Raw genomic sequence first — 16,489 nt, 5'->3', positions numbered from 1 at the left:
TGCTAGTAGTATTAAATCCTACCGTGTAGTATAAATTTAACGTCAAACCTTCTTCATAAATGGTATCTAAGAAAGGTACTTCCACAGCTACTCACCCAATTATACTCAAATAACATTGTCCTAGAGACTCCCTGTTAGCATCCCTGGGATTCCAAAGAGAAATGAAACAGAGCAAGAATGGTACACTAGATTAATTGCAAAGTATTTGTTCTATACAGGGGAGATGCTTATGCTTGTTTTGGATGTGTTTACTAATCACAGAGTGGATTTAATGAAAAAATATCTATATCTTTTTACATCTCTTTTGTCCAAAGTGGAAGGAAACTTTTAAGAAGTTTCCAGGAAATGTATAGAAGAATAGTTTGAGTTGGAGGAGGCCTTTAGATAGACCTAAAACTCACACCTGCTCTCCTGAGAAGCTAAATCCTGTTCGCAGTGTCTGTGGACAATATCTATCAGGACAGACTAAATCAATTCTGAGCACAGAAGACTGTCTTAAAAACAACTGGAATAAGAATATAAATACACCTTATTCAGGAGAAACTGGAATCCCTCCAGGATTACTGATCCTGGTGCTGCCAGTGATGTGGATGGACAATGTAGTCAGGATTTAAGCCTGGAACAAGTCTTGATCCTGGATTTTAGTGAAAACACTCCCTGGTTCTATGGTATTCAGATGAAAAATAGCAGATATTAGCTGCTATTCAGGTTTCCCACTCTAAAAATGCAATAAAGTGTTCGCATGGCTCTTCATCTGTGTGTTTCCAGTGTGAGCATAAAAGGGATTTCATCAGTTCAGAACTGGTTATCAAATAAACTAGTTAACCAGAGAAATTGTAGGGAAATAACTCCAATCCCTAGCAGAGATAAGAATAGCTGACACACCTCACAGAGCAGACAGGCTGCTGTTTTTACATCTGCAGTGTTAATTTTGATAATTTTGACAACAGCATGTGACTCTGGAAGATACACCTGACCTGTTCTTGTATAATTTTCATGGATAGTTTTTGCAAAGGCTAGCACCCTCAATGCAAACTCACAAAAAAAAAGGAAAAAGAAATCTTATCCTAGAAAAAACCATGAAGTGGATTTGAAGAGCTGTACTCTAGAAAGTCTTTGAGGCCAGTAATCTCCCAGTCACATAATTTGCAGTGTATATCAATTGTGTATTTCCTAGAATGTACTCCCCCAATTTGTTATGACAGCCTGAAGTCTGGCAGACAAAATATGGAAGAGACCATGGATTTCATCATGCAGAACACTGTTTCTGGTAAACCCAAACAAGCAGTTTTAGGAAAGTAAAGCCAGTATGGTTCAGAGACTATTTGAAGGAGATGCATAATCTGGAATAGAGCCATGCTTTCCTCTTAAACCAAGGACTCTTATCAATTCCCTGTGAGTCAAGCTTCCAGTTTAGAAAAAAGTGCAGAGGAAGAGAGATGCTGATCTGAATATAAGTAAATCAACCATATAAATATGTCTAAGTTATACTCCTTATGCGTGACTGACACTCCAAGCCCTGCAGCTGCAATGTGAGAGTTTCATGTACAGAGTGACAACTAGTGGCTTCAGGGGTTTCAGCTGGAAGAGAACTGTGCCTTGCTCAGGGTAGTATGTGTCTCAGAAAAGCAAGTATCTTGGAGTCACATGAGGCCAAAAGAGTCAATTTTCTGGTAGAGAAGGATTTGGAGCTGGCCAACACAGAGAGGGTCTAATGTGAAAAGAATGGAGAAATGGGGGATTGTGTAGTGCCACTACCAAAACAAATGTCTCAAACTGGCAATAGAAAACACAGCTGAGCAACTGAATGCAGGAAATCAATTGCTTTCTCCAGACTTGCCAAGTTACCTGCCCATAGAAATGTGAAGTTTTTTGGTGATTTTGGTTTTAGCGCTTAGCAGAAGAAATCTCTCTCTTCATTTTTTAAATGTCCGAGGTGTGTTCCATAGCTTGACTTCACTACCAGAAACTATGGGAAAACCCCCTGAATTTAAACAAATAGAAGTGGATTCCTTACTGGCTGGGGTTACTACTTCTGCAAAGGAGGTCACTGAGCAATGCATAAAATAAAATGAGGCTGTGTTGGTTGGTTTTAGGCAAGCAATAGCACAGAAATAAGAGGGAAAAAGTGAGTAAACACATCCTCAAGGTTATGTGATATGTAACAGACACTCTGCAGAAAATAAGGATTACTACTCCTCATGCACTGACACTGGATATCACAAACCTGTTTGATCTGGTGTGTAATCCAGACTGGCAGCCCATCTGTACCATCTGCCCATTGTTTGCTCTTTTCCTCAGTGTCCCAGTGCCAGTTCCCCAGTACCCGTTTGATCACAAGAAACTCATGGCAATGCCTGGCTTCTTGCCATTACGGTTTATCATAAAATAATTATAAAAATCATATTTGTGATCCAAAGTGCTTGTAAAAACACATCAAATAAGGTATTCTGCTCTCTCTGCTACCTACTCCTGTACATACAGTGTACAAGTGCAGAATCCATAAAGAGTTTGCCATGGCCTGTGATTAATAGAAATACAGAAAATGAAATAGAAATAGAACTAGAAATACAATGGCTAGTTTAACTTCAGACACAAATTCCATCACAGGACTTGACCCAAATCCACAGTTTTTCCTGGGATCAGGGAGAATTCACAGTTTGGGCACCAGCATATACCAGAAACTTACGGCCTGGCTAGACTTGACAATACGAACAGTGGCTGAGAAGAAGCAAACTAGGATGTTTTAGGCAAAGGGTAGCTTGGTGTGATGGGGTCTGCCCTGTGAAACTTAAGGGACACATCTCCGTTGGTCATGGCATGGAGATGTGCTTGTATTCTAAAGGCAGCAAGCTTCTCCAGCAAGCTTTTCAGTGGGGAGCTCCCAGTCCCAGAGCCATTTCTCAGCAGTGGTGCCTCCTGCCTGTGAGCACTTCCCGAGGCTGACACCCCTAAGCTGTGCAGCTGGGCAGGGCCAAGTGCAGCAGGAAGCCCTCTGCCCATCGTGCCCCATCCCCAGGGTGCCTTGTTTCCACTGACCACAGGAGATCCCTGCACTACTGCAGTGGCTTAAAATCTTTGAACCTGCAAAGTCTTCAGTTCTGGCCCCATGAGTGCCCTCAATCTCCCCATGTTACCCAGCTCTCCTCAGATGTTCCTCTTTCTCCCTGGGAGCTGAGCAATGGGCTGCAGGAGACAGATACCACATAAAACATTTTTAGTCATTCAAGTTCATTTCCTACAGAGGCCAGGCCATGCTGGATGAGCTGTCCCTGCCACATTCCTCGCTTGGCTCCTGCCATGGCCTGACAGTTCTGCACCTCTCCCTTGCACCAGAACCAGCCTGGGAGCCTGTGAGCTGGACAGGAGGATGATGAGATGCCAGCTCCAGGAAACAGTTTCTGAAAAATTTCAGCAGCCAGCAGCCTGCTTGGTTCCTCTTTTTCCCTTTTTTCTTTCCATAAGGCTCATTTGCTGTTTTCAATTGCCATGTTTCTTTGTTGCTGAAGCCTTGGCAGAACTTTATCTGCTGGCTCAAGTTTATGGTAACAGTCATAACTGCAGCGGTCAGATGAAAAGTGAATACTGAAATGCTGGCTTGGGTTGGAAACATCAAAACCAGGGAGGCAAAAACAATATTGAAACCTGAGAGAGGCTTACAACTATGAAACCTCTAAGGAGAAGCAGTTAGCTCTGGACAGTGTGTAGGAAGCTAGGAGAGAATTGTTTAAGGATTTTATTTCTGTCCATCATATTGATCAAAGAAAACATGCTAAGAGATAATCGAAAGTAGGAAGGAGTCTCCCAAAACCTTTCTTGGCAAAAAATTGTTTAGCTTGATCCTTGAAATATTCCAGCAATGACAATTCCACTGCACCCTTAAGTAACCTGCTTCAGTGCTTCGTTAGACTTAGAGTGAAGAAAGCCTTTCCTGATGCAGTACACTGCTTCTTGGTACTTCCCTCTTTGCTGTATTTCTGTCTGTTCTAATGGAATACTTTGGTTCTTTCTTTATGTGGCTCTTTTGAAGGTCTGAAGGTCTCTTTTTGGTGTCTTAAAGCTTTGAGGCAATTTGGTTTGTTTCATATCTATCACTTGCTCATGACTCAGTTCCAAAATACGTTTCTATTTCCCAAAATTATTTCAGTGATGTACATTCATTATGAAATAATTTGAGCTGCATATTTTTAAAGCTGCTCATTGATATAAATATTTTCCTATGAACTGGAAGCAGCTGTCTGTGAACCACATTGTTAAAATTAATAAAGTAAAAATTATCATGTAAGAATTGACCTTGACTGTTACACAGTCTACACATGCTTACACATTCCCCTAGTGATTTTCCTGATATTAGTTATAAATTCAGAGCTGGGTTAATGTTTTGGCAAAATATTCAGAGCTTCCCAACTTGCCTGACTAATGAGCACCAAAACCAGATGTTCATCCTGACACTTCAAAGTAACAAATACACTTACTGCACAGTTAGCAAAAGCAACAGAAATTGATATTTTTTTAACTGTAAAGCAGATTACCAAAAAAAAAAAAAAAGTGTGAGAGGACCTGTCTTCTTTTACCCAATGACAAGGTGAAATTTTTAGAATTTCCTCATTTTCTGAAAAGCAGAGCAAAACACTCCCTTTGGCAATACATAAGAAAAAAAGAGAAACCACTGATTCTCCTCCCTGCAGTCAGTTCACAAAGCAAAACAGAAGACATGCATGGAAAACTTCTAAATATCCTACTTTCTGATGGTCATGGAAATATTTGGAATTTGCTTTGGTGAGGACATAAGTCTAGTTTCAGATAGAAAGAGGAGTGCATAATGACCTTAGATGTCCAATTAATGGCTTTGATTCTTCTGCTTTGAAGGAAAGGACCTAAATCACTGCCAAGTTAAACTGAAATCAGAGAACTTTCCACATCAGCTCATCAAGGAATGAACATGCTGCTGTCTGCTTGAGAAGGATGGGTCCAGCACAGGGAGGAAACATGCATTTTTTTTCTCTCATCCTTCAGGCTTTAAAATGACTCTGTAAGCAACACTTTTAACCAGTTGCTACTTAAAATTTTCCTCACATAAGCCTGTGTGGATTGAGCATTCTTCTGGCTTCTTGTTATTGTCAGTCCTAATCCTGCCATATTGTTAAGGGCTCTGCTGTTATTAAGCACTGTGCCAATACCTCTCAAAAGCTACAACTCTCAGCTTTCCAAACACAGTGGTAAATTTGTAAGTAATGTTTTCAGTCATGCCAAACTGACTTGGGCTCTAAGCCAGAAACGACTTAGAGATGTATGTTTGTACTGGCAAAACCATTTAATCCTTCATTCAGCCTCACTGAGTGTCTGCCTGTGCTTCTACATGCCAAAGGGCAAGAGACAAGGAAGATACATCCTTGCAAAGCTTTCAGTGCATCCTTCTTTTAGCATGCTGCTGAGCTGCTTTGCATACTTGGGCGTAGTCAGGCACAAGAACGGTGTTAGAAATACACACACACATCCGTCTCTCCCTGACAGGAACATTCAATCCTTTGTGAGATTTACTGTAAGAAGAGCAAATGTTTTGGGACAATGACTTCTGGCTTTCCCCTGGCTAGTTCCTGGTGCCTAAGTAATTTATTTGCAGAGCAGATCTCTCAAAGCTGACAGATCCTGATCACACTAAGCTGATGAAATAAATGCACTTTGCTGCCAGCTAAGGAGATGTTTCTCAGATAATCCAGTCTACTGGCAGGACAGGGTCTCTCAAGAATTGTATCCCAAAGGCATTCCAGCTAATTCAGTGCATGAACTTGCATGAGCTCCAGGTGACAGCTGAGACAGGGCAAATCAGCACCATGGGAGCCACACTGTGAGTTGAAATCCCCACAGAGCTGGTGCCCCAGGCTGACACAGAGAGATTCAGCTGGGTGCAGGGGGATGCTGAGAACAGCAGCCACAGAAACAGCTCAGCTTCACTGTATTCAAATGTCCTCTCCCATTCCATGCCACAGTGCCTGAAGTCCCCCCAGTACACTCCTACACTAGGAAAGCAAGGCTCATGGAGATTGTTAGCAAAGGTGCAAGAAGTGGGCTTCTGACACTGTCTTATTTTCCAAGAGTAACTGGATCTGTTTTTCCTCCACAGCTGCACATACTTCAGTCCAAGTTTATGCATGAACATTCACTTAGGAGTAAGAATTTCCTATCTTGACTTAATTAAAGTTATTTAAAAAAAATAAATCTCCTTAAATTAAGTCAAGAGCCTTATTTTTGTCCTCGTGTAGCTTTGTACCAGGGTTGCTGGAAGTGCAAATTAAACCAGATGTAGTCAGTTCAGTACCAGTGTATGTGACAAGGAAATGCTCCTGTGAGCTGATCATCTGAGGATTTTGCAATACATTTCTCCTCAGCAGTCACAAGCAGCAAAACACTTCAAGGCCTAAGCCACAGTAGCATGGTTGGATGAGAGTCCATAAACAGCTTGCCATAGCCTGTGATTAATAGAAATATAGAAAATGAAATAGAAATAGAATGGCTAGTTTAATTTCAGGCACAAATCCCATCACAGGACTTGACCCAAATCCACAGGAGTTTTTCCTGGCATCAGGGAGAATTCACAGTTTGGGCACTAGTCATGGCAATGCCTGGCTTCTTGCCATTACAATTCATCAGAAAATAATTATAAAAGTAGTACTTTTACTTGATTATGCTTTGTAAGCATCACTTGGTGATGTTTACAAAGTGCCTGTAAGGACACATCAAGTAAGGTATTCTGCTCTCTCCGTTACCTACTCCTGTACAAAGAGAGCTGTTATTTTTCAGCCCATTGGCTGCTCATCCTTTTACATGGAAAAAAGACATTCCAACTCTTAGTCTAAAGACAGCAAAAATTCTGGAGACATGCAGCAACTAATATTTACTAATCTACTAGGGGCAGTTTTTCTTTGCTGGTCTCCAAAGGAATGAGAGAGAAGGTTGAAGGGCCAGTTTCTCAGGCCAGATTTAAATATCACTGCTCTCTTCATATGCCTACATAGGCGTTTACACGAGGAGATATTCCCATGTTGGAACACCATGTGATCACCAGAAATGTGATTTATACCTATGAACTCTACCCTTACAGATTTCCATTAAGCATGCACACAGAAATGCAAGCCATTGGGAGGTGTAGGTGGTAGAAAAGAAGCAAGCAAATAAGTTGTCTTTTATTCATCTCTGAGAGGGGTTATCCCTTTCAAGCCTATGTTCTGATAAGAATAATTAGCAGTAATATACAATGAAGGGACAGGGAAGATAGGAAAACTTTAACCCCCAGGAAAATATACATAACTTGTTGTTATGGTTAATATGCAGGTTTCTTTGGCAGATATCTTCAACAGCAGAGTTATAATACTTAGAGAAAAACATGTGCCATTTTCAAGTGTTTTATGATTTAGCAAAGTCCCAGGACCTAGAAGCAGAGAACTGTCCATTCCCATTTACCTTCATATATCATTCTGACTCCTTTGCTGTTTGTTAAATTTTGAATTAAGCTCAAGTGACCTGACTTGCTTGAGGCTAAAGTCACCTCAGCAGTTATATTAAGGCTCTCAAAACTAAACAAAACTGTCCCTGTTCCAAGAGGAATGAACAGGAGGCTGAATTAAATAACGACTACAAATTATCTTAAAGTGATTAAATGTTAAGAAATCATCAATGGCAAATTTTTTGGGCTTTCTTTTAGCTGTTTGAGAAAAAGCTTCCTAGTCTTCTTAGAAAAGAAACTGGTTGTCTGTTGTTTGGCAGCACTCACTTAGCAGAGAGTCCTAGTTGAACATCATGTATTTATTTTCCATTTTAAAACCTTTCTTTGGGGAAGGTGCCATTAGATGGTAGTTTCTTCTCAGATTACCTTCATGTCCTTTTTCTTCTATAACCAATCTCCTTCAGGTTCTCTTCTCATAATTCCTGGCTCTCTCTTATGATTCATGCTTTCTCTCAAAGTCAAAAGGATTTTCCTTTTGCAATTTTCCTACCAATTTCCAGTTAGCTAAATTGTATAGTGATTTCTTGGGATTAAATTAGTCACCAAATTTACAGGCTGGAATGCCTAAGGTGCTTTTTCATTGTAAAATGGCAATTTTCAGGCAGCTGAAAAGGAATTCTCAGTGCCACACAAAGATCTGAAATTCTGAAAATAGGAATCTTTCTCTGCTTCAGACATCTCCATCACCCTGCCTTCCTAACTCACCTGGTAAAGGTGCCATTTGTTGCTCACTTGCACAGATTGGTGACTGTGGCACCTCAAACATTGCCACTATCACATCTTTGAATTCAAAGTCAGGATGCAGAGCTGAGAGGGACATAAGTAATCAGAAGCATGCATTGAAGTAAAATAATTTATCCAACTAGGCTTCACTTCATTTCCTTTCCTGCTTTGAGAACTTAGGAGGAGGTTGTGATTCCCATTCTCATCCGCCCACAGAGAAAGGAAACAGCAGTGCCTCTGACAATGCAGTCAGCTTGATTGCTTGCAGGAATTGCTTCCTTGCAGGTGTTTTTCTGAATGTCTGCCAGACTACAGCACTGGAGATATCACAGGTGGGGCCTTCCTTTTGGGCCCCAATTTAGTAATTTAGTTTATTCTAAATTATGTTCCAAAATGCATATCAAAAAAAGAGCTGTGAAAGGGTACAGCTTCCCTTTACTTTATTGCTGTGGAGGAGAATAATTCCATTTCCAGAGTCCTCTCTGGTGCCCTTCCCGAACACTGTTACCTTCTTCCCCCTTTTTTTCTCTTGCTCTTTTCAAGTGTCTGGTCAAATCTGCAAGGTTATCAAATGCTTTGTGAGTGTCCATATTAGCTGCTGTGAGGAGAGGGTGGAAAGGGTATGGAACAGGATCTATTGTCTCTGTTTCTGGCACTGGAAAAGGAGTGCCAACAGGGAAGTTTCCTTAATTCGAGATTCCAGAAACACACATATATATATAGAGAGAGAGAGTTCATATTTATTCTGAAAATGGAAGCAGTCAGAAGACATGGAAAGAAAGCATGAGGTGGACAATGTTTTAAATCTTTGTATTTCCTTCAAGCACTTTGAATATGTTCTCATTAAGGGTGCAGTAGAAGTTTCCAAATCTGATACTAATTTTTGAACTTGCAAGTTAATGTTTCAACATCTATATGGCACAGGTTATAGTTCATTAAACAACCATTAGTTGTGAATTTCAAGTAGATATTATTCACGCTTTTATCACATATACATGAAGACATATAATTTTTTTGCTTCACTTTTTTCTTAAGGGCCTGAGTTTTTTAATTGTAAAGAATACATGTGAATTTCAATTTTTGGAACAGAATAATTTTCTAGTACTTACACTGAATTCTTAAAAGTCAAAACAAAGACATGAATATCAGAAAGCTAAATTATGAGTCATGACTTTTAATATTGTTTCTGGTGATGCTGGGACTGGAAATGGGCAGGTTTCAAATCAGGTCTTTAAATCCACATCTATCCTGTGGGTGATTCAGTGTTACAGAACAGAGGTTGGAAAAGACCTCTAAGATCATTGAGTTCAACCATGAACCCAGCACTGCCACGCTCACCACTAACAGTGTCCCCAGGTGCCACGTCTCTATGCCTTTGTACACCTCCAGGAATGGTGATTCCATCACTTCCACGGGTAGCCTGCTCCAGCTCCCGACCACGCTTTCAGTGAAGACATTTTTCCTTATATCCAATCTAAACCTCCCCTGAGGCTGAGGGGTTTCCTCTTCTCCTGTTGCTCTTCACCCAGGAGAAGAGGCTGATCCGCAGGTGCTGCACCCTCCTTTCAGGCAGCTGTAGAGAGCAATTTATCGGGTCTCCACGAGCCTCCTTTTCTCCAGGCTGAACCCCCCCAGCTCCATCAGTTGTTCTTAGCAGATCTGTGCTCCAAACCATTGTGCTTCCCCACCCTCGTCACCCTTCTCTGGGCATGAAAATACCATATACAATAACCCTGCATACAGAGTCCTCTAACAGTGAGTTTGCCCACTCAAAAACGGAGGGCTCTTTCCGACAACATCCCCTGAATCCGCGCTCACCTTCCTGGGGCAATCCGGCCACAATCCCGGCGCAATCCGGGCCCAATCTAGGTTTATTCCCGGTGCAATCCGGGCCCAATCCGGGCCCATTCCCGGCGCAATCCGGGCCCAATCTAGGTTTATTCCCGGTGCAATCCGGGCCCAATCCGGGCTCATTCCCGGCGTAATCCGGGCCAAATCCGGGCTCATTCCCGGTCGCATTCCCAGCACAATCCGAGCTCATTCCCGGCGCAATCCGGGCTCAATCCCGGCGCAATCTGGGCTCAGTCCCGGCCGCATTCCCAGCTCAATCCCGGCCGCATTCCCGGCATAATCCGAGCTCTTTCCCGGCGCAATCCGGGCTCATTCCGGGCTCATTCCCGGCGCTCCCGCGGAGCAGGCAGTTTCGCTGCAGTACCGGCAATGCACAGCAGGGGGCGCGCGCAGGCCGCGTTCCCGGCTCCGCTCCCGGCAGGAGGCGGCGGCGGCGGCCGGCAGGGGCGGGCAGGGGCCGGGAAGGGCCGGGAGGGGCACGGGCACGGGCACCGGCACGGGCACCGGCACGGGCACCGGCACCGGCACGGGCACCGGCACGGGCACGGGCACCGGCACCGGCACGGGCACCGGCACGGGCACGGGCACGGGCACCGGCACCGGCACCGGCACCGGCGTGGAGGAGGGGCTCGTGCGCCGGGCTCAGTGGCGGCCACGCTGGGGACCGTGATCGCTGCTGATAGGGTTGGGAGCACGTTTGGCTGCCGCTCAAGCTGCCGCTTGATGGTCCTAGGGGTGTCTCCCTCCCAGCCGAAACGATCCCGTGATTCTGCAGCGCTGAAAGCCGGAGTGGCTGTTTCAAGGGCTGTGTCACAGGCACCTGCGATACCGAGGGTGCATTTGGGGGAAAAACTGGGCCCTGGGGAACTAGCTATAGCTGGTTAAAAGGTCAGCGATTTTTTGCTTGCCAAGGGTGGTGTAAAACCTTGAGCAGATCCTGCTGTGAAGATCTTGCTCAGGCAATGTGTGAAGTGCTTGGTTAATGTAAAACACATATTTCTAGTGATTCCTTTTAAGTGTGCTATAATTTAATAGGTAAGAGGCTGGTTAGTGATGACATGAGGGAAGGGATGATAGCACACAAATATTAGGAAGAATACTGTAATATCTGTGGAGGAGTTATGAGGACCCTGAGTTTCTATAATATTAAGTTTTATTTTAGGGGAAGGATTTGGTTTGTTGGCTTGTGGAGTTTTTTTTGTTGTTGTTTTCTTTTTCTTTTTTTTTTTTTTTGAACAGACAGTATGGAATTCAAAATGGAAAATCTAAGATTAAATCTAAAGCTTCTAGCTTACAAGTGCGAGGTAAAAATGTGTCAGTCTTCAAAGTAATACTATTCCACATGGCAACCAGCAATATTTTCCATTCCTGTTTTTCTTTTCAAATGTTTTTTTCTGGTGCTGCTGAACTTCTTGCCTTCTTGAATAGGTTGCTTTCTGATAATAGAAGCGCTGCAAGCTCATCCTTCTTGAAAGGGGCAATTTATTCAGTAAAGCTCTTGTCAGACCACTTATGTAACTTCAAAACCAATTCCCAGTGCTTTCCTTTGTCTGCCTCTTTGTGAGAAGCATATGGATTTGTGGACTGAATGGATATTATATCAATACTATACACTGTGCTGCTCTATCAACATCAGTTGCTGCAGTTGGGTCACCAATGCTGTACAGATGCAGAAAGGAAATGGTCTTGACAAACAGGATACATGGGATTTTTCCAGGACAGTATTTAGAAAGAGCTGCCTTGTGAAATCCCCATTAGACAGCAGCACGACAAATATGCAGGCAGGCTACATGAAATACCACAGCAGCAAATGTGAATGTCTCCCTTTTTCACTGAATTTTTGCTTGCTGCAATCATCACCATGCCTAAGTGAAGAACAGCAAAATATATTGCATTATTAAGCACAGGAAAGCTGATGGCTAATAGAGAAAAACAGCTTCACTCCAAGGCACAGATGGGAAGCACATACTGTCCTGAATTTGTCTGCTTTTCCTTTAGAGAATGACAAGTATTTAGCATTATACATCCCCTGGGTATCGGTGTTGAACCACGAGTGTTAGACACATGTAACATTTCAAAGCAGTCATACCACTGGCACAGTTACAAACACACTTGATTAAACCATCCCACACTATGAAAAGAGGTTTAGAACAATAGATTCAGGCTCATCTTTTCTTCTTGGCATAAACCTGCTCAGAAGGCTTGAAACAGGTCAATTTATGGGCCTCTGAGAGAGCTGAAGTGGTGAAATGGACTATGTTGTTGAATGATTAAATTATATTTCATTGTTAAATTGTTTTTGCTCTTCCCTCTTTGTTTATCCTAGTACTAAGCAGTGGGGTTTGCATTATTCATACAGTCTAGTAGGGAGACTTTGCAATACTGGAGTATTGACATTATTTCAAGATGCAGTAATATCCTGAGATTGTTCCATGCTCTTCCCACTAAGGATGATGGCACCCAGCTCCATCAAATAAGCCATACATGGCCTATTGCTAGTAAAAATACTCTTTTTCCATTAATAGAACCTGACAGGAGGAAAAACAAAACTCAGCCCACAATCTGCTGTCTTGAGGTTGCCATTGACAAAACATTTTACCCAAATATTTTCAGGCATTTGATGAGGATCCAGTGTCAGATGGATTAAAAAGGAAATGACAGGAAGATTGTGAAGATTTTTGGGACAGACCTGAAAAGTGAAAATGTCTTTTCCAGATCTTTCCAACATTCCTCAAACTGGCCAAAAAAGGGAAGGTATTTTGGATCTAAAGGCTATTTTAGTAGAGAATCCAGAAAGTGCTACTGGGGTAAAAAAACTTACCTTTGAAAACATCTTGGCGATCAAAGGAAAGAATTAGACTGTCGCTGGACTATTAAATGATTTGAAATATGAAGGATACTATTGAAAGGGGTATTGGAGATGATGGATTATACCTATTTGCTACACAGTGGCAAAATAGATGCATACTGGTACAGTTTCTAGTGTGCCTCTTTTGTATTTCTAGTGATTTATTGGCAGAATGCCTGTAAAAATAATGGAAAATCAAACAAAGCAACCAGTTAGTTAAAAATGATAGCATTAACACTCTTAATCTGTTCAAAAGCCATATTTTTATTTTAAATAATATTAGTCACTTTTTAAATCGGGTATTGTATGTTGTGTCTGAGGTCAGAGCAGGTACATGGTGTTTGCATAACTCACAGGGTACAAAGATCTCTCTGCTATTTCTGGATGCTCAGAGCACCACTGAACCAAAAATGTGAATTTGTAATGCACATTTTCTTCTTGAAATTCATGTGTATCTCTGATTATAATTCCTACAAATTACCTGAATGTCTCTGTTTAAAGTCATGTGTCAGAGTCAAGTCTTTTTAACAAAGTGATTTGCAGAAAATGAAAATATACTGAGCCCTTTTATCTTAAGTCTTATACTCCTAGCAGAAGAAATGGATCTGGGTAGAAGAATAGTAACTGTTCATATGAAAAACTGGAAAATGTAAAAGAGGAAAAAATACATGCACTGCTAACAACTGCAATCTAAATCTTTTTTTTGGACGCTCTAATTCTGAGAACTGAGAGAATGTGTGTTCTGCTGATGAGGTATCTTCACTGATGGAGAAGCAACGGCCTCAAAATAGATGAAAATTTACAGATACAGTCTAAAAATAATTTACCCTAACAACAACTTTTGAAAAGTGCTATTTCAAAGTCTGTTTTTATAATGAAGGATACAAAATTTCTTATCAAGTGCTTAATCATAATCTTCTATAGTTTCTTGGCTGCTTTCTAATATGAGTATTACCATCCAGACTGATTTAGTTGGCCTCTTCCCTTGATGGCTTAAATTATTTACTATCCATCCTTCTGGGAAAACAGGCTCCAGGAACACTCGTTACAATCTCTAGGACATGCCTTCTCCAAAGAAGGCTTTGGGTTTGTTTGGGCTTTTTTCCAGGCATTGGTTTTGGGGTTTTTCTTTTGGGGGGGGCTGTTTGTCTGTTTGTAGTTTTTTGTTGTGGTTTTTTGTTTTGGTTTTTGGGCTTTTTGACTGGCTGGTTTTATAGTTGTTTTTCTTTTGTTTGGTTGGTTTGATATTTGGTTGTGGTGTTTTTGTTGGTTTTTTTGTTGTTTTTTTTTTTTTTTTTGGCGGGGGGACGAGGAGGTTTGGATTATTTTTTTGCCTTCCTATCCTTTGGATGAAACTGCTGACAAAAAACCACCCATAGAGCGTGGGGTGGGTGTTGCACATTCCATTTGGACCAGTTCAAATACTAGACACGTACTAACTCTTGCTGAATACGGAGTTTCCTTTTGCATCAGGGAAGATGAGAGTAAAGAGATCCAGTAGCAGATAGTAGGTCAGTGATAGCTGAGATAGGGAAAACATGAATTTAGTAGGATGTATATTTTTTGAGAAATAAGTGCAACATGCTTACACATGTTCAGAAACGACTCTATTGTCTTCTATGTCTCTTAAGCCATCCTTTGGTAAGTTTGTTAAACATTCCAGAGTTTAAGAGACTTGAACTCAGTCTACCAGCTTAAAGTTTAAGTTGTCCCTATTCTGTGCCAGCCTTTCCTGCCTGAAAAGCTCCTCATTTGCTCCAGACCACCCTGCCAATACCTGTGCAGTGGGAACCACCAGGCAGCCTGGGCTCAGGTGACCATCTACAGGGAGGGGATTGTACTCCCTCCACCTGGAGAGATTTCTGCTCTCCTCTCACTCTTGGTTTATGCTGCAGTGCCTTTGGTTTCAGTCCTCTTCTTCCTTTCAGTTGGGCAGGAACTGTGAGGAACAGAGGGAGGAACAGATTTCTTTAATTGAAGCATTGTTTTGTATTGACAATATCAGCATAATAACACCTGAGAGGAAAGGATTTTGAGTAGCAGAGTTTTATATCGCATATGTGTGCACCTGCCATCCTGATCTCAAGCAGACTTCAATTCCCTAAAGGCTGTGGGCTGTGCCCTGCTCCAAATCACCCCTCTCTGCCTGCTTTGCTTTTGACAGTCTCTCACCTGCTTACAGCATGTCCTTGTAATTTGCTGTGCTCATCAATTTGCTGGGCTCTTTCTGCTGTGTTCACAAGAAAACCTATTTCAGTGAGTTCAGCAGGGGCTTAGGGGTAATACACTCAAGTGAATACCCTTTCTATCAGTAGTCCTGTAGATTTGCTGTCTTCAGCCACTATCATATGTCCTGTTTATTCTTCCAGGGTGCTGTTACACTAAATCAACAGTTACACAGAAATGCACCAGCAACAGGCCCACAGCCATACCCTACCCAGAAAACAGCAGGGAGCAGCTGTGATACAGGCAGAGCTAGTAATGCTAACCTAAAGCTACTGGATCATTCTTTTGTCATTCTTTAACTTGAGAAATGAACTAACTGAACAACAACTCCTTTGGGCTGAATTTTGTGTTTTTCATCATTAAGACTTTTCTATTTAATGGGAGTTTTTACTTAGGAGCCCAATCTTACATCTTTATTAGAGAGAGAGTGAAATTGAATGTTGAAATAGAAGCAGACAGGTAAGTGTAATGTTGGATTTTCTCCTCTAGACTCTGCTTTCCTGACTAATACATTTGTATTTAGTTATTAAAATATAACATATGTGTAAACACATATAGAAATAATCTATTATTCTGTACTATTTGAGTACATCCATTGTTTTGTCTTCTTTTTATCTTTTTTTATTTATTAGAGATGCTCAAAATTATTCAGTCAGAAAAGCTAATCTGTTTTATGTTTTATGTGTGTAACATAGGAGAGCCAAAGGCTATACCAGTTTTTCCATTTGCACATACTAGTGTTTGCAGAACATAGCCATAACATTTTCTTTGATTACTGTAATACATTTTGCATGCACACTGCTTGATATCAGCAGCAGAATACACTTCCTTTGTTACCAAGGGACATTACAGGTAGTCTCTATGTAGGCAGAATAGGCAGAATTAATCCAAGTTACTGGATTGTGACTGGAAAAATCTCTAAAGAACAAGCTTAGGCAATGGCATGGGTGATGCGCTAGATTGGGCTCTACCAACAGAGCAGACTAAATGAGCATCCCAGTTCCATACTGAGAGGCCTTTTCTGAGGAAGGCACTCACTATATTTTAGATAAAACATAAAACTGAGACTCTCACTGCTTGCAGTCATCAGAGAGCTTAAACTACTTTTGTGGTGTCAACACTAATAGAGTGACCAAGAGCCACACGTCATTGCCTTCTACCCAATCAAACCCCCCAGTTGTTTCAGTGGTTTGTGAGGCCCTTCTCAATTTCCAACTCTCTGATCACATTCAAAATCATTCACTGTTAGGCAGCTACTGTGCTCCTTCTTGGGGTGGGACCCTTAACTCTTGGGGCTACTGTACAACATTTAATATTTCATCCTTCAGCATCCTCTG

Source organism: Molothrus ater, chromosome 1, assembly GCF_012460135.2.
Source record: "Molothrus ater isolate BHLD 08-10-18 breed brown headed cowbird chromosome 1, BPBGC_Mater_1.1, whole genome shotgun sequence".
NCBI classification, from domain to species: domain Eukaryota; kingdom Metazoa; phylum Chordata; class Aves; order Passeriformes; family Icteridae; genus Molothrus; species Molothrus ater.
This window is presented reverse-complemented; position numbering follows the sequence as displayed.